General features: G+C 36.0%; 1 protein-coding gene across 7 annotated transcripts in view; it reads right to left on the bottom strand.

Annotated features, from left to right (window-relative positions):
- TMEM117 (transmembrane protein 117) overlaps positions 1–20,176 on the bottom strand; it is a 564,266-nt gene that overhangs the window by 301,382 nt on the left and 242,708 nt on the right. The window contains exon 2 of one of the 7 annotated variants that reach the window (XM_077952514.1): positions 6,674–6,834. The gene's annotated coding sequence lies outside the window, so the exon portion shown is untranslated. 7 annotated transcript variants of the gene reach the window in all.

Genomic DNA, 20,176 nt, shown 5'->3' with positions numbered 1-20,176 from the left:
GCAGTTTGCAGTTTGTAGTTTTAATAGTAGGTGAAATTCCACAGAGAGAAGAAAAGGAAATTGAGGCCATAATCTCAGCAAAACCAACCTCAAAGGAATTGGAAGAGGAAAAAGAACCCACGCTGTTTAAAGAGAAGGCAGCTTCAGAGAAATGAGAACAAATTAGGAGAGTATTGTAAAGCGATATAACAAAGAATACAAAAAAATATATAATGAGAAATTCAAGAAATGAAATGATTGGCAGCGTGAAATGCTCAAATAAAGTGAGATAATTAAGAATTGAAATATATCTGTTAAATTTAACATGTAGATGATTATTGACTTCAGCAAGAACATTTTCAGTGATTGAGAAGAGAAAAATACTAATGTGCCGTCAGTTGGGTCATATAGAGGAAGAAAGGAGATAAAGACTATAACTGTAGCCACTTATTTTAATGTGAAGCTTGGCTGGAAAGGGACAGATACACCATGACTAGGCAACATAGGCTTAAGCAATGAGAAAAACACAATCGTGTTTCTAGTAGATGAAATTGATCCAGAAGGCACTTTATCATGTATGAGGGCTAGTTTTGTAAAGACTTGATTTCTCTACTTGACTCTAAGTTTCTTGAGTGCAGAGTCACTAGCCCAGGCATAGTACACATAGTAGCTGTTCCATAAATGCTACTTAATCAAAGAGTAAATGAATGAGTCGATCAATCAGAAAGAATATGAAAAATATGACTATGATGAATGCAAACAGGCTTGAAAATTGTAGAAACAGCCTGATGTCACAAAATAAAACTATGGTGGAAACATGCACATCTGGTTTTTCATTCAAATAATAGCAAAAATAACAAGTTATATGACTTCAGTTAAAAAAAAACCTATAATATTTGAGTCTTAGATTCTTTATCTGCAAATAAGAAAGTCAGAGTTGATCAGGAATGGCATAGACGGTTTTGACTCATCCTCAACTCTGATAGGTTGGTCATAGCTTCCTGAAACAGACTGCAGAGAATTCTGCAGCTCTGTCTTTATTCAATAGAGAATCTTAAAGAATTGGCAATGTCTGCCATGTATGCAGAAGGAGGAACAGATTATGCATATGCTACATATTTGCCAATCCTGAAATAGTTCATGTATACAGCTCTTAAAGATAAAAAATTATATATGATTTACGGTCTTTTTCTGAAAATTCATTCATAATTAAGTTTTTCAAGATATTCTACAGTAAATTGGATTTACAACTAAAGAGATATTTTATTCATAGCCTGTAACTTAAAAAAAAAAAAAAACCACCAAACTAGAATGTCTAGAATAGAGTCCACATACAGGAAATGTGGAAGTAGTAGCATTTTTATAGGAAACAGTAGTGTTTGTTCTATTAGCTAAATGCACAGAAGAATAATGTGTTCTCCCACCCTCACTCCTTCTACTTCTACTAATACTTATGTGGTGACTTTTCAGCATCCCTGATGCTCAGTGAGATTCTTTTCTCTCAGAAGTTTGTCTTGATGGAGGTTGGTGGTAAGTATGATTAACCTCACTGACTAGATGGAGAAAACAAAGCACAGAGACAATAAATTACTTTTTCAGAGGCTACTGAGCAAACTAGAATGGATGTGGAAATCTTTCTTTGGCCAAGCAGATGGAAGGCTTGATTTAGGCATTTCCTCAGCCGTCCCAGAGCGGTACAGAAAAAGGTTCTCTTGAGATCTGGGTTCAGTACCCCTGAGTTTTACCATTCGTCCAATACCAAGCTAAAATACAGTCCTAACTGCAGAGGCAAGTGCCTTAATTTTACTGTAGATCTAGTTATAAAATAGTTTTATTTCCATAGCCATTCACTCATTGCTGGTTGCCATTATGAACAGGCACAAGATGGATATAAAGGAGTAAAAAGTTGTCATTTCTTTAAAATAAAAATTTAAACTTATTTAAATTTGGTACAAATGATTAGTGGAACAGGTAAAGAAACAGATGAAGTAAACTATCCCTTTTAAATTCAATTTAGTGGATGTGCTCATCAAATGTCAACAGATCTGTGGAAGTATAAACTGTTGAGAAGATTTTACTCATTTTACAAAAAGTGTCAGAATGAAAAATAAGCAAACAAAGTTACAGATGAAAATAAACAAACATACAAAGGGTTTATTTGGTCTGTAGAAGCCAGGTCAGACACTGGTGGCTCTTTTGCTATGTTATTCAATTGGTTCAGTGCAGGACATGAGCAACTTTTAAAAGCCCTATTCCACAATGACTGCATACTACTTTTCCAGAATATGAAAACAAAAAGTTTTGTGGATATAATTCTTGCCATCTGTCCACAAAGAAAACAAAGTTGTTTTCCGAAAAGTTGATTTGAAAATTGTACATTTCAAAATGATCATGAAAGGAGTAAAATAATGTTTCTTGTGGAAGAAATGTTATGTAAATTCATAATTGGAAGGTGATAAATATTCTTCATTAGAAATAGTTGAAAAATTAAAAATTCAGTCTGTGCTGTTTACCCTTCACCACTATATGTTAATTTTTAATATTAAAATTATGTTTCCTATCTCCATGTCAACTCACATTAAAATACAGTGACACAGTGAATGAGTCTTTAATTGAATGTGACAATGCTCTCAAACCACTGTGCAGTAAAGCAAGAAGAGTCTAGGTTCTAAGTGAATTTTTATTTCTCTTCTAAAAAAGTAGATAATGTAAACCTGAGACTAATTTTTCCCCTCTTTTGACGCTGGTCACAAATAAATGTTTCTTAAAAGGGAATGTGTTAATTGGACAAATACACATGGAGTTATTTTTAACACTGTGAGCCCTGGAGCCAAGGAGGCTAGGTTCAAATCCTTGCCCCACATCTTACCAAACCTGGGAAGTAAGAGAAAGTTAATTTTTAATTTCAATTTTCTTAGTTTTACAGTAGAAATTGGTGACAGTTTATATATAAGGTTATTTTAAGAACTAAGTGAGATAATTTATTATAAAGCACTTAAACTTTGTACCTGACCCCTAGTAAGTTGAGTATTGTTGTTTGTTTTTAAAATTATACCATCATCAACTTTACTGATGGAGAGCCAAATAATCATTCATCCTGACTGCCATCTGAAGGATGACCTCTTATGAATGCAATGTTAGTAGTATAATAGCAATAAAAGAGAAAAGAGATTCAAAAATAATAAAGTACTTTATAAACTGTTTTACATAGGAAATATATGTATACATTTCCATGAAAGAAACTAAGCTCAAAAATGAGATAAGAAATGTTCAATGTACTATTCACTATAATTGGAATTCATTTTTTATTCCACATGTGAAACACTCAATATCTGTAACTCTGTGGTATCAATTATTAATTCAGATTATGTAATCTATAGAAGAATTTTCCCATGATTCAAATGTATGCTCCCAGATATGTAATTTTGTTTAATTTTTTATTAAAAATTGACAAATTATATTTGTATACATTTATGGAGTAGAAAGTGATGTTATGAATTCATGTATACATTTTCATTAAATATAGTTACTATACTGTGCAATAGATCTCAAAAATTTATTTCTCCTGTTTAACTGAAACTTAATGCTGTTTGTACCAATAGGCACCCAGATATATAACTGTCATTCAAAGTAACAACAATATGTAATTGTCACTCAAAGCAAAAGACCAACTGTAACAGCTAAAATATATTTTTTAATTGGAGTTCAATTTTTTAAAACTTTAGATTCCATCCCTTATATTTGTGTGTGACCTCAAGCAACTTACTCAGCCTTGTTGAAAACTGTGCCTGCTTTCATATATTTAAATAGAAATAATAGACAAGGTTTTCGGTTCACCAAGCTCCTCTTTCAGACTGGAGCTGGGAAGTCATTATGCCATCCTAACAGCAAGTAAACAAAGGTGAACACGCCAAGAAATCAACAACTTTTCTTGGATTTGTCAGAGAAGTGCAAGCAGCTGCCCCCAAAACTGGAAAGACAGACAGGTGAATACAGAAAATTGCAACTTAATAGAGAAGAAACCGTTAAGTAGAAACCTCTAAGGGAACCAGTGCCAGGACAGAAAAACCTGAACTGTAATTGATAAATTGCTAGAGGCTCAGTGTGGACACATCTGAGAGTTAAAATCTCCACAGGGACCAAGTAATAGGAAGGTCCCAAAATTTAGAAGTTTTACTTCCTGAAACTTTACCAGGGTCTCAGAGTGAAAATTGCTTTAAAATGCCCTTATACTTTCAGCAGGGGAAAACACTCCTTTTGGAATATGACAGAGCACTCTGCTCTTCACGAGACCTGCCCTCAAGAGAAACTGTTTTATGATGCCTAACCTTATTGGGATTTGATCAGAGCCTATCTGACCCAGGGAAGGCAAATACCCAACTCTAGACCCCTCCACCCATCCTGTCCCACCCAGGGGCCAGGAGGTTGGTAAAGGAGACTAAAAAGCACTTTTCAAGTTCACAGTCCAAGGGCTAAAAACACTGAGACCTAACCATAGGACTACAGAACATTTCTACTCTTCCCACACCTTACCACCACATTAGTAAAGGTCGATTTACTGCAGTTTCTCTTATCCAATGCATGATTACCAGGTATATTAAAAAGCAAAAAAACACACTTTGAAGAAATGAAAAAGCATCAGAATCAGAGCCAAATATGGCAGGAATGTTGGAATTATCAAACCAGAAATTTTCTTTAAGAACTCTGATTAATATGCTAAAGATTCTAATAGAGAAAGTAGACAACATGCAAGAATGAATGTGTAATGTAAGCAGAGAGATAGAAATAATTTTAAAATTCTAGAGATCAAAAACAGTGTAACAGAAATAAAGACTCCCTGTGATAAGCTCCTTAGTAAACTAGGAACACCTGAGGCAAGACTCTCTGGCCTTGAGGCTATGTCAATAGAAACTTACCATATTGAAAATCAAAGGGAAAAAAGACTGGAAAAAAAATCGAACAGAACATCCAAAATCTATGGAGCAGCTATAAAAGGTATAATGTAAGCTTAGTGGGACTACCAGAAAGAGAAAGAGAGAAAGGAACAGAAGAAATATATGAAGCAATAATGATGGAGAATTTTCCCAAATTAATGTCAGACACCAAACCACAGATCCAGGAAGCTCAGAAAACACCAAGCAGGATCAATGCCAAAAAGCTACACTTAAGCATATCATATTCAGACTACAGAAAACACATTTTTTAAAAATCTTGAAAGAACCCAGAGGAAAAAATTACCTTACCTACAGAGGTGTAAAGATAAGAATTACATCTAACTTCTCAGAAGCCATACAGCAAGAAGAGAGTGGAGTGAAATGTTAAAAGCATTGCGAGAGAAAAAGTAACACCAATCTAGAATTCTGTACCCTGCAAAGTTATTCTTCAAAAGTGAATGAGAATAAAGACATTCACAGACGAACAAAAATTGAGGGAATTTGTTGCCAGTAGACCTGCCTTGCAAGAAATGTTAAAAGTTGTTCTTCAGACAGAAGAAAAAGTATATAGGTCAGAACTCAGAATCACAAAAAGGAAAAGTGTTGGAGAAGGAAAATAAGTTAAGGAAAAATGGAGACAATAATACCAGTCACAGGGCCTTTGTGGGACTTAAATACGTTTAAATAAATAAGGTAATTTACTAACTCACCAAGCAAGCCAATGGTAGGTGCTCAATAAATATTTATGACAGAAAAAAAAACCCCTAATTACCAGTTGACTGAAATATTTAAGCCTGATATAATTTTGATTGATCAGATTGTGTATGCTGAAGATATTTGTTTAAAAAATAAAAGGAAGGAGGAATGGAGAGAGAAAAAAGAAGACTGGAGAGATGAAGGGAGGGAGGAAACCCAAAGCTATAATTTAAATGACCTTATATTCCTGTTATAGTTAATATACTAATTAATCATTCTACTTTATAGCAACAATATTTACACTCAGTTCCAAATACGTTTTCCAGGATAGCTTCCATTTAACAGCAGCTGTTGAAATAGTAGTAACGAGTGATCATTTACAAACTGTTAACTCCATATCTTGCTTATAATGACCACTGCTCCTCTCTCTTGCTTTCCAGAAGTGCCAATTTCACTCTTCTTATTAGAGTTTATACTGTAAAGTTTTAATTCAGGGGTTTCTTGGTTCACAATTAAATTGCGATAATGAACATTACATCGTTCTCTTCAACTATGACATGAAAGTTAGTGAGAAAAAAACAGGAACAAAATTCAATTATCTATATGTTTTAAAAGTGCTTGAGGGGAAAATCTAGTGAAGACGAGATAAAAAGTCAAAGATGAGATATCGTAGCTGCTCAAGAGAAAAGAAAAATGATGGTACTGATTCAGCCATATGACTTTCCCACAAAGAATACAGGTTTAACATTTGTCACCTCATAGTTGTGTGGATTCCAGTAGCAGGTGCTGGGATCCATCAGCATGCCAAGTAACAGGACTGCATCCATGAGAAGCCAATCACAGTAAATGATGAAATCTGCCCCCAAAAGGCTAAACATTAAAAAGGAATGAGAAGAACTGAAAAAATAATAGAGGAGAAATATGAAGCAAAGTTAATGAGACAGATTGCCACCAACATCATCAAAAGAAAGTCAGGAATTACACACATAAGTAGAAATATAACATAGGAAATATGTACAACCTACTAAACGCAATGGTTAGAAATTGAACCTACAAAGATTTACCTCAAAGTTCAGCAGGGCATTCTGTGGTGCTTCTTGCTCCCCAGAGTAATGGTACTGATTAACAACTTCTTCCCTCAGACTTCATTACCATATCATGTAATGAAGGACCTTAATAGTTAACTGGCAAAATGTGTTGTCCATAAGTTACAGGAAAAATTCCTCTAAAAAAAAAAGATATGGAGTTATGCTGAGAAATGTGCAGAAGAAAGAAGACCTCATAAAATAATATAAAGCAAGTGATCATAAAAATGCCTCTCTCCTTAACTCTATAAAATGAAAATTTTCCTTTGTATTAGTCTATTCTCACACTGCTAATAAAGACATACCCAGGACTGGGTAGTTTATAAAGGAAAGAGGTTTAATTGACATCCAGTTCAGCAGGGCTGGGGAGGCCTCAGGAAACTTACAATCATGGCAGAAGGGGAAGCAAACATGTCCTTCTTCACATGGCAGTGACAAGGAAAAGTACAGAGCAAAGGAGGGAAAAAATCTCCTTATAAAACCATCAGATCTCATGAGAAGTCACTCACTATCAAAAGAACAGCATGGAGGTAACCACCCCCATGACTCAACTATCTCCCACCGGGTCCCTCCCACAACAAGTGGAGATTATGGAAACTATAGTTTAAGATGAGATTTGGGTGGGGACACAACCAAACTATATCATCCGCTTATCCAAAATATTTACAATGCCAACCAAAAAATACAAGGAACCTAAGACCAAAAAAAAAAAAAAAAAACAAAGGTAGAATAGTGGTGTTTGTACTATTTCTGAAACCTTTTGTTTGTACTGTATATTAGGGCTTGGAGGATAGGAGCTCAAATGAAAAAGTATTCAGAAATGGTGAGAGAAAGGTAAGAGAACAAATGGAAGAAAAAGGAGAGGCAGAAATAGTATTACAGAGACAAAGAGAAAGAAAGCCAGAGACAGACATTTAGAGAGATGGATAGAGGTAGAGAGAGAGAGAGAGAATGAAAGAATGACTTACTGAGGGGAAAAAAAAGAACTGCAAGAAATCACCTAACTCACTTCTCCACATTCAGGCCTCTTCATACCTACATGGGTTAGACAGAAGAAAATATATCTTTTTTGATCTATAGATGAACAGATTTGGGGAGTTTAATGAATAAACTATTCAAGATAGCCGATTCCCTTAAAGTGGAAAATGTTCCTTACAGCAAGCATAAATCCTACATGCTTTGCTGTGCTTTCTTCTCACTATTAATGGAGGATAGTCTAAGCCTATCCTCTAGGAAATAATTTTTCTTTCTTATATCTCCCTTCAGGCTTTTTCTTCTCCTGGCTGAATAATTGTTCCTTTTCCCATTCTTCATTATTCTAATTTTTAAACTTTTAATTATCTTTATGGGTTTCCTGAGTATCCTCCACAAATTCCCCCAAGCCCACCTCAAAGTGATCTAATAACAAGAACCACATGAAAGTGTATAGATCAGTTTATGAGGCTTGTAGAAAATAAAGCAGTTACATAGGCCCTATTTTCTTTGACCATAACAATCTTCCCTTAATATAGACATTACAGTTACCCTTGCTGTATCGAAAAGAAAAAGGCAGGCAGGGATTAAACACCTTAGATATTGCTAGACAGAGAGAGGAGGACAGCTCAGGAACACAAGTGCAGAGGCAGCCATTCCGTCTGGTGTAGGGAGGAGAGTAGAAGAACGTAAGACAGAAACAGAAAATGACAGCTGGTCTCTGAGGGGGTTTGCATGCTATGCAAAAATTTTTTTCAGCTGATCCATTGGGCAATGGATGTTTTAAGTAATCTAGTGAAAGACTAGCCTTGTTTTAATGGACAGCTGCTCTTCCCACAGTACGTAGTATGATGTGGAACAGGTGGGAGAGGCTTATGCCCAACAAGCTATAAGGATATCAGGAGTCCCCTGCAGTAAACCAGGTGAGAGGTGATGAGTCCCAAACTAAGGCAAAAACTATAAAGACTGAAGATTTGGACCCACATTCAGGGAACATTAATGGACAGAGGAAGGAGAGTCCATGAAAGAGACTGCAAGTAGCCAAAGAAGGAGAAAGAGCAGATCAGGAGAGTGACATCAAGGCAAATAGCACTGCCATGGTCTCAGTGTTTGTATCACACTTCAAGGCACCATCACCAACCTATTATGTTGATTAGGTTTCAACATATGAATGTGTTTAAGCATATGTATTATACATATAATAACATATGTATTAAGCATATGTTCAACATATTCATATGTTGAAATCTAATCTCTAATTTGGTGGGATTAGGAGGTGGAGCCTTTGGAATCTAATTCAGAGTTCTCCTGAATGGGATTAGTGCTCGTCTAAAAGAGTCCCCAGAGAGCTGCCTTTTCCTTTTACTATGTAAGGATGCAGCAAGAAGACACCTTCTAGGAACCAGAAGATGGTCCTCAACAGGCACTGAATCTGCAGGTACCTTGACCTTGAACTTCACACCACCAGAACTGTGAGAAATAAATTTCTATTGTTTATAATCCGCCCAGTGTGTCATAATTTATTACAGCAAAATACTGCAATGGACCAAGACAAGCACCAAACTGATGGTTGGATGAGGCTGCAAAGACACTCCAGACCTGGTGTTTAGCAGGTCACCAATAACGGCTCTAAAGTGAGTACTTTTATTACGCACCGGAGATGCAGAAGAAAACCTGCAGTGCATTGAGAAGTAAATACTGAGTGATAGAAACTATTATTTCTAGAAGTTTTATGGAGATGATGAGAAATGAATTAAAGCAATAACTTGAGGAAAATTTAAGAGGCAGAGGAGTTTTGCTTTGGGGGATGTTATAGACAAAAGAGAATAAGCACAATATGAGCAAAGTATCATCAAGCATTATATTTTATGGGTGAAAACATATCATCACTTGGCAATGAGTAAGCTTTAGCTAAAAATAGAATGAACCTGGCATTAAATATTCCCATGATATGAAGTATTAGGCATTAACGTGTGCAGTAAATCTGAGAGACAATTAGGATGTTTAATGGAATTTATTGGTCTCTGCATACATAGATATCTATATACATTCCAAACTCTCTGCTAGTACTGTCCATAAAAAAAGACCAGTATTCCAAATGAAAAGAATAAATCTCAATTCTTTTATATATATAATGTCACTTTGTATCACTGTCCCACATATTAATAAATAACAGAATGCTAGTGATTCCCATCTGGCACGTTTATGGGGCATATTAATAACCCATGTTTTTAGTTTTTAGCTTCAGCATTACTTTCAGTACACTACATAATATAAACATACCTAGAACCATGTCTAGCCCATTATAGAGGATAAATGAATTGTATTAAACTTTGTCATTATTTTTGGAGTCCTGCTATGTCTGATTCCTTTGCTCAAAAAGAATCATTCTAATTTTAATACAATTTGAAGTACCCCCAAAGGCTTTTTTTAGTCTGGTATTACTGTTCCTCTGCAATCTGTAACTAGCATTCCCACTAAAGCAATATCAGGTCATCATTCTTAATGCCCCCACCACCACATGGCTTGCTCAGCTACCAATTTGCTATAGCTTCTAGGCTCATTTTAGCCTTTTTACTAATATCCCACTTGTTTTGGTGGGCTTCTCAAAGTGTTCCTCCATCTACATATGGCAAAATAATATTCTGTTTCTTATTCTGTTTATTTCTCATGATCCTCCTCATTAGTAGCATTTGATATTGAAATTCTAAACTTTAGATGTTGAAGTCATGGTTTATGCAGTTCTAAGCCAGGACTCCACCCAATTTGCTGACGCATTCAGGCTTCATCTAGAATATTTCTAGTTTTATCACTTTATTATATCAGGTTCTTTATATTTTATCTGAAAACAAGGTTGTACTGCTAAACCAAAAGTTTGAAAAACAAAACAAAAAGTTTTAAAGTTTTAGACACCCTACTATATCACTATTTTTTTTAAAAAAGTAAGTAACTAAACTTCCACATATACCCAAGTATTTTCACCATCTTACAGAAAAGTGTTAAAAGTAGAGTGTTACTATTAATTTCTTCAAGCAAGCTCATTGTGGCATACCATTTAAGGCATGAAAATCAAAACAGCACAGGGATCTGCAAAGGGCAAGGGTCACCTGCCAGAAATCTATTCAAGTATTTTCATGGAATAATTGTTTTTTAAAAAATAAGAAAAGAAAAATGCTGATACCAAGAAAAGGCTGAGGTTGCAAAGCACAGAGGTTGCTAGTTTGTTAAAGAATAATTAGCTGTTGTTCTACTTCAGATCACTTCAGAAAAGTGGAAATAACTTCAGGTTGACTTTTTTTTTTTTTTAAGATAGTCTGAGGTTGGCTTTGTTGGTAATCAAATAATAACAGCAGACTTCTAAGCAGATGGATAAGAACCAGATGTCAAAAGCAAATTAACATATCATGAGACTGCTCCATACCCTGAACAGTTGAAAGACACCCCATAAGATTATGAGCTGGCCCTTTGCCAGACATACCTGAGGCAAGAGACATCTGCCATGAGATCAAGAAATGACACGAGGGAACCACTATAAGGAAACAAGAAAAGATAAACGTATCTATTCTATCACTCCTTTGAAAGCAGTATCTCTCAGATATATGTTCAATATTACTTGAAGAAACTGAATAAGACCTACTCCTTTCAGAATTTTTTTTTTTTTTTTTTTTTTTTTTTTTTTTTTTTTTGAGATGGAGTCTCACTCTGTCGCCCAGGCTGGAGTACAGTGATGCGATCTCGGTTCACTGCAAGCTCCACCTCCTAGGTTCACACCATTCTCCTGCCTCAGCCTCCCGAGTAGCTGGAACTGTAGGCGCCTGCCACCACGCCCGGCTAATTTTTTGTATTTTTAGTAGAGACAAAGTTTCACCATGTTAGCCAGGATGGTCTTGATCTCATGACCTTGTGATCTGCCTGCCTTGGCCTTCCAAACTGCTGGGATTACAGGCGTGAGGCACTGCACCTAGCCATCCTTTCAGAAATTTTAAGTCAAAACAAGAACAGCTAACACAGATTTTGAGTGTCACCAATGAGCCCAGCTGGCTATTTCTCAAGAAAGTTATGATAGTATAGGATCTGGCTCCCAGCCTTCAAGACTCAAAAATCTGACTTTGGTAGAAGTCAAAGAAGGGGTTCAGCCCTTAGGGATATACCCACAGTAGACTGATGTAACACACAGAATACTAATGGCCATATTTTAAAAGAAAAATGTAAACATCACCAGAACCAAAGCCCTCATATTTGCTTGACTCTGGTATTCTTTCCCAATAGGCAGACACATCGAAGAATCCAAATTATGATCAGAAACTTGTAGAGTTAGCATGGTCTCAGAAAAAAAAGGGCATTTGTGAGATGATTTAAGTCTGTAATAATAGGCAAAAATGCCTACTGTCTCTGTCTTCAAAGGAGAGGTGTTCTGGGCAATGGAGAATAGTATCACCGGCAGCCTCTCTCCTGGACAATGCTCAGCCACATCATGCCATCACTGGCCTCTACGACTGTAAGACCTCTGAGGGATCAGGGATATTGCCTGTCTTGTTCATCACTATAGCCTCTGGCACCCAGAAGGCATTCAATATATATTTGTTTGGCTGAATGAATTCAACTCATCTTTTTCTATGTTTGCAATGTTGACCAATGCATATTCCATTTTCAAATATGTTAATGTTCAATCCAGTTACTATAGACCCTATTGACTCTGGGGTCATTTTATCCGAAAGCTGACCTTATCCATCTCTGTTCTAACTTATTAAATTGTACTCTTAGAAGAGTCACCCTATATTCCTATTTCAGAATTTATTAGGGATGCATATCTGAACTGTCTCCAAGCACCAGCAACACTCATTTTGACCTATTCCAGATTACTGTATTTCTAATTGGTGTAACTCCAACTTGGCCACTGATGAAGATTTGGAAGCTATTATATCTTTGAGTCATGAAAATGAATACCTAACCTGAAAATAAGTGACAACTTGAACTGAGTCTTTTCTTCTCTCTCTCCTATTCATCTTCTGGACTTTTTCTCTGCAACTTTCTCTTGAATCTAAAGGCCTACTTTCATTTTTTCTTCCCACTTCTGTACTGATACAAACTCACTGTCCAGCCTCCATTCCACTAAACTAATACAAATCCTCCATTTCTTTCCCCACTTTGCTACTTACTTCCCAGTGGTCCCATCAAATTTCTATCTGCAGAAATTTAGATTTCTATTCAAATCCATTCTCAACATAAGCTTCATGCAAAATGGCTTCCCAATCCTACTCATTGAATGAATTTACTTATTTTTCTCAAAGTTTTTGCCAAAAACTCATCTGTTTTGGTGATTCCACATACAAAAAGCCAAAAAGAATTAAGAATATTAAATTTAATAAAGTAAATAAAAATGTTAACAAGTGTTAATGCTTCAGGATCAGACTTTCACTAAACTGCTAGTATATGTTTGTGCAATATGCATTGTACATGGGTCATGTACATATACAGCATAGACAAATGTCCTTTCCCTTACAGTGCCTTTCACTACAGAAGCAGCAAGAACAAGTTGTAGTGATATGATGCATCTTTTTAATGCTCAGACGATATTGTTTTGCCCTGATTCAACCCCCGACAAAAAATGTTGACCAACATGGCAATATCTTAGCTAATTAGTCTTGTAGGATCACATTACCAATGTAAAAATATGATAGTACATATGTATTACACAATGTCAAATACTTTCAGACAAACACATTTACTAGTTATTTATAAACTAGAAAAAGTGTCTAACAAAGTACTTGGCACACAGTAAGAACTTACATTTTAATTTCTCTTTCTCCTCTTTAGTTGAGTATTCCCCCTACACATACACTAACACATACGCAAGTTATTTCCCTAATTTGATCTATTCATTAGTTAATAATGAGTGAATTTTTAGAAATATCGACTTGGATGCCCAGAGTGGATTTTCTTAGTGATAATGGAATTCCTATCTTCATATTAGGAAGGGGAAGAATTAAATATTGGACATGAAAGACAAGATTTAAGGGGATATTCGTGTCGATTGATTTACGCGTTTTTATCAACCATCTGGACTTGGTCCATGTGTTAGAGATGTCAAAGGTAATTTTTTACTACTTTTCACTAATGCATTTCTTTCATCACTCCTTCTGAGTCTTTCAATATAATCAGAAAGCCAGCCAAAATAAAAATTTAGGAACCATTACTATTAATAAATGCAAGCTCCTGGGTAAAGTGTCAAAACATTTCCAAAGGGCTAGACTTTAACCTCCGATTCATTCCACTCACTTCTGTCCAATTACCAAATGCATGCCGCTCTAACCAAAGTGCACATTTTTTAAGTTTGACATTGACATGCACCACACAGAGATCAGAACTGGGCAGAAGCCCATGACTTACTATGATTTATATTCTGTCACTGGAGCTAATGCATAGTGAATGGTTCAAAATTCTCTTCCCTTTCTTCACCCCTTTAAATTGAACCAAGCATAGGCACAATATTAATTTTAAAGTTAACTTACTCTAATTGAATGGCAATGCTTTATTATGGTCATGTATCAAACAAGGCCATAATACATCATAAGGGACATGGCTAAAGTAGATTCTTCCATGCTTTGCTTTTCATTCTGCTTAATTTTTCATATACTATCTCTTTAAATACTATTAGTTGATTAATATACTCTGTTAGTACATTAACAATATTAAATCATCCCTGTATAAGCCACATCAATACTAAATCATGCACAATGATACGCAAACCAGTTCATATTTCTTTAAACAGAAGAATTCTTAAGCCACTGAAACACACAGCTAAAGAAATCTTAAGTGGTCATCCAGTCTATCCGCCTTTCTCCAAGAAAGATCAATTTTCTCACATTCTACCTCTGTCCCTTAGATGATTCTGTCTCTTAGTAGCATCTAAGAAAAAGTAATGAATAAATATTTCTTAAAAGATCTATGTAATGCTATTCAATGAAAAAAAGATGATTTCATTGGTATGGTTGGTTTATAACTTCCTAGAAATAAGAAAAAGAAACTTCCCATGGTTAGATTGATAAATCAAACATGTTTTTTTGTTAACATCCATCATCTGATTTTCATTGTAAACATTAGAATTGGTCTAATACAAAACTGTGAGGTTTGTGCCAATGTCCTCCATCCCCCAGAGAGGGATCCTGGACACTGTGATTCTTGTTCATATTGTGAGAACTGAATGAAATGATATATGTAAAACAGGTTAAAAACATTTCAGAAACTTAAAAAGTCATACAATTATATTAATAATTATCAAACTGGGATTGATGAAAACAGTAACAATTAGAAATAACAAAGTTAGAGAGACAAAGTCTTTAGCTTTATACTCTAGGGAGCTGTGAATATATAATTTTATTAGAATAATGTTAGTAATTCTGGCATGTTATTCTTTCTTCAGAAAAAAAGAAAAAAATCTCCCTTGACCAGAACACTAAAAAAAAAAAAAAAAAAAGGATTTAGTCTAATCCAACTCCAAGCCCAACTAGCATTCTTATAGATTCAGAGTATTACCATGCTCCTCTCAAACTTTCACAGTCTGATTCCCTATCTCTGAAACACTTGCTCCTTCTTCCCACCCCCATTTCAGTCTAATTTCTAGTCATACTCATGTTTGCAACTTAAATGTCACTGCCTCAAGGGAATTTTTCTGCTCCAAACCCCACTCCAAACTAGGTCAAGTCAATTTCCTGTACTGCAGACTTGCAGACCACTTTGTACTCTTCCTCCTTTATTGCATTTAAGAAAACTGTATTCACAAAATTATGTGGTCATAATATATGCTCTGTGTGCACAGGAGTTATGTCTGTCTTGTATGGTCCACCCCCTGGCAGAGAGTTGGAGCTCAATAACTACTAGTGAAGGAATGAATAGTTCTTAGCCTCTTAGGCTCTATATGGAGACTGCTGAAGCTTTTCCATGCCACTTGAGTTCTCTGGGTAGGTGTCTGGTTTCCTATAGTGTGTGGCTGCTTTTGAAGGAGTTCAGTGTTTTTATTCCCACGAGTTAGCTTCAACAATAGCTATTCCATGGGCAAAGTCACTCCTATGTGTGGGTGAGAGGTGATGATATTTCAATATGCCTCTGGATGGTCCCTAGATGGTAATAAAAGTAATGTCTTCTACACAAGCTAGCATTAAAACATTTCATCTCCTACCTCCTAGACAAGATGATCTCACTGCACTGCACTTAGGAAAGCCCCTAGTTCTAAATTTCAAGCTCTGATTGGTACCCATCAGTACCTGGCCCACTGTACTGAGCTCAACCAAACACTGCTTTGCTTTTTGAAAGCAACACCCTGTCAGAGGATGTGAGTGGAAATACACTTTCAGAAATTCTATGATTTTAGCAACATGTGAAGATTCTAGAAGGTAATAAATGCATACACAAAGTTGAGCATTTAATCCCACACAGTGGCAAGAGAATGACTTATTTCTATACTTAGCTCTGTGTTATTTTATTACAAAGAGATGTAGCTGACACATATCAGATTGTTCATATGATCAGCATAACCATTCTTTGTTACCAGTGAACCATGCTAATTCATATTCCAAGATGAGGCATCTGAGCTGAGTATCTTCTTGTGTCACCTGGGATGGCTATACTTTCTTTCACCCCTTCATCAGTTCTACAAATCATATGGCTTACCATTCATCTACTATGACCCCATCTATGTCACCAGAAAACGTGGGTATAGTATTTGAAATGAACAGCTAACATATCCAAATATATGGTTACAATACAGCATGAATAAAAACCTGTGACTGTACTACATTTATTCTTGAGGCTAACAGAAAAAAAAAAAAAAACTAGAAACATGCAGTTTTCAATTGTTTCTGTTTTTACACTCCAGCTTCCCTTGGGTAAATATAACATCTAGAATACTATCCTTTTCAAAGCCTTGAATTTTGAAAAGAATGTAAAGTTGATTGTATTCTGCCCTCTGTTGTGTCAACTGACTGTAAAATGCTGAGAACAGAAATATTTCCCCCTTCTGACCTTAATATCAATCAGTAGACACTGTCACACTTGACATTTTATTGTCCCTTCCTTAGTGGCACACTGTAAATAGAAACATTATTGTTATAAATTGTTCTTTGAAGTTTGACATTGTACAAATTACACTGTGTACTCTATTTTATTAAATGGCAAAACTCAACAGGCTTTCTATCAGGAGCCCAACTTATGGTACTTTGTTCTCCTAAGAAATGAGTGCTATGTTGGCAGGCTAAGCACGAGGCCTCATCCTAATCATTCTGCCAACAAGTAAGTTGATATGGTTTGGCTGTATCCCTACCCAAATCTCAACTTGAATTGTAGCTCCCAGAATTCCCACGTGTTGTGGTAGGGACCCAGGGGGAGGTAACTGAATCATGGGGGCTGGTCTCTCCTGTGCTATTCTCATGATAGTGAGTAAGTCTCATGAGATCTGATGAGTTTATCAGCGGTTTCCACTTTTGTATCATTCTCATTTTCTCTTGCCACTACCATGTAAGAAGTGCCTTTCACCTCCCACCATGATTCTGAGGCTTCCCCAGCCATGTGGAACTGTAAATCCAATTAAACCTTTTTTTGTTATCAGCAGCATGAAAACGGACTAATACATAAGTCACAAAGTATTTTTCTGAGGATATACCTTAAAGCATTTATCTTGATCTGTTTTAACATGTATCTTTGTATACCTTAACATAGAGAGGTAATATACTGTATCAGAGGTAAAACATTCTATCAGCAAGAGGTGATGCCTGCACTCAGGTGAAAAAAAAAAAAAAAAAAAAAAAAAAAAAAAAAAAAAAACCCAACACATAAATACAAGATAAAGAATTAGTACACAAACAAAAAAGCACAAGAATGGAAGTAAAGAGGAATTAAGTATTTTTCTTGTCTTTAAAAGGTGTTCTCGGTTGGGGGTGTTGGTTCATGCCTGTAGTCCCAGCACTTTGGGAGGCCAAGAAGGGTGGTTCACCTGAGGTCAGGGGTTTGAGACCAGCCTGAGCAACATGGTGAAACCGCATCTCTACTAAAAATACAAAAATTAGCTGGGTATGGTGGCACATGCCTGTAATCCCAGCTACTCAGGAGGCCAAGGCAGTAGAATTCCCTGAGCCCGGGTGGCAGAGGTTGCAGTGAGCCAAGATTGTGCCACTGCACTCCACACTGGGTGACAGAGTGAGACTCAGTCTCAAAATAAATAAATAAAAAGTAAAATAAAAATAAAAGGGACCCTGCACTCAAAGATAGGAATAATAAACCCTGGAGAATCCAAAAGTGGGAAGGGAGCAAGGGCGGAGAAACCACCTTTAGAGGCTATGTTCACTACTTGAGTGACAAGATAATTAGAAGCCCAAACCTCAGCATCACACACATAACAATCCTGCACATGTACCCCCGAATCTAAAATAAAATTTAAATTTAAAAAATTGTTTAAAGGTAATTAAATCAATCACAAATATCTCTATGTCTGAATACATACCATGTTTAATGTACCAGAATTGATGTGTGGAATAGAAAAAATGCTATGGTTGTCTTCATGAAATTTATAGTCTAGTTGATCAAGTATGGGATAAACACATAAGACAATAAGAAAAGAAGACATTATGTGGTTAAGTATTGCTAATCACAATAGATGCTCTAGAAGAAGGGTTGGCAAAATATAGCTCCTTTGTAAATAATTATTGCAAATTATTTGTAGATAATTCGTTAGAACACAGCCACACCTATTTGTTTAAGAATTGTCTATGGCTGTTTTTATTTACAACAAGAAAACTCAATATTGCAACTGAAACCTATGGCCCACCAAGACTAAAATATTTACTGTCTTTAAGAAAAAGTTTGCTATCCTCTACTGTAAAAGGTTAGAGGAAGAAGAAATTGCTATTCACTGGAGTGGGAAAGAATGGCTTAAAGAATGGGTAGAAATCAGTGAGGAAAGGAATTACAGCAGAATTATAAATTCATGAAGTGCATTCTCATGTGACTCCCTTAAGCTGAGAGAGTCACATGAGCAAAAGTGCAGAGGTGAAAATCTGTGGGGTGGGACAATACAGAAGTCAACCTGGCTTAAGGAGGTAGGGCTCATTGGGAAGATGAGACCAAGCAGAAAACGTGGTTTTGAGTATGACACAAGTCTGACAAAAAGCACCTAAATGTCAAGTGAAGAAACAGAGACTTTCTCCTCCTAGTCAACAGAGGAGAGCTTTGTGGTTGTCAAGGTGGTGGCTTTATTTATTTTGCTTTATTTTAGCAGATAAGCGAAACATCAAAGATATAGTTTAGAAGATATTACCATTTTTGTATTTCAATAAAGCATTTACTATATTTCTTCTAACTAGTTCAGTGTGCTGCAGAGTGAAGATTGTCAAGGAGTGTTTTATACCACCTCTATAAATTCATCCTTCCTTTTCATTCATTTCAAAGAGCATTTAACATTGTTATTTATAGTTTCTTACCCAGCACATATCTGTGTCCCTTATACCTGTGATCCATATTGTCTTCATGTTTAATACTTGAAGAATCAAAGCCCTGAGCAGCAACAGAGAAAAAGAATGACCTCTGACCAGGTCTCTTTTGATGTACAGGGTATACAGGTGCTGTCATTTTGATTTGCCCAAAGGTTAAAACTTAAATACAGTATAGAAAGTGCAGTCCTCAAAAGAAATAAATACACTAGGGGCAGCTCCCGGGCATATAGTATTTGATACTTTAGAACCTGGCTGTTGGCCATTTCAGTCTAGTGTTAGGGGCAACAGTTCAGCCCAGGAAAGATGTGGCAAGTCTATTCAAGTATCCAGTGACCCTGAGTGGTATAGCTCAGTTGTCAACCATTTGTGCCTAAGAGTCCGGGTAAATTCTGCAGCAGAATTACATAGGTTCATGATAGGTGTATTCCCGAACTACCTAAGATCCATCTAAAGAAGTCTCCCCCCATCTTCAGGTTAACCTTGAACCAAATTCAACTTTCAGGTGTCACCCAGGACCACATTAGATTTCACGAGATCACTCATAATCTAAATGGAGACATCAGTTCTAATTCAAATCCGCCTCAGCTCCAGAGGCTGTGACAGAACTAGATTTAACTCAATTAACCTTGTTTTACAGAAATTTTTTAAGGGGAAATACAATATGATGGAAAAATCACAAGCTCTAAAATTAAAAGATCTGAGTGAATTTTATTAGTTGAGTCTCCCTGAGACAATCACTCAATTTCCTTGAATATAATTTTTTCTTACCTGTAAACTTATGTAATATTATCATGACTATATTAATTAATCTCACAGTGTTATGGGGGAAATCAAAGAGAAAGCACTTGTGAAACTACATTGCAGACTTTAAGCTGTTCTGAAAATATTTATTATTATTACCACTTCATATTTATACAGAAATTCCTAAAGTGTTGCTGGGAAGCCCTGGAGACACCAAGACCCTTTGAGTTCTGCAACAACAAAACTGTTTTTATAACAGAACTAAGCTGTTATTTGACTTTTTCAC

This window comes from Macaca mulatta, chromosome 11 (assembly GCF_049350105.2).
Source record: "Macaca mulatta isolate MMU2019108-1 chromosome 11, T2T-MMU8v2.0, whole genome shotgun sequence".
NCBI classification, from domain to species: domain Eukaryota; kingdom Metazoa; phylum Chordata; class Mammalia; order Primates; family Cercopithecidae; genus Macaca; species Macaca mulatta.
Note: the sequence above shows the minus strand (reverse complement) of the source record. Positions and strands in the feature narration are given on the sequence as shown.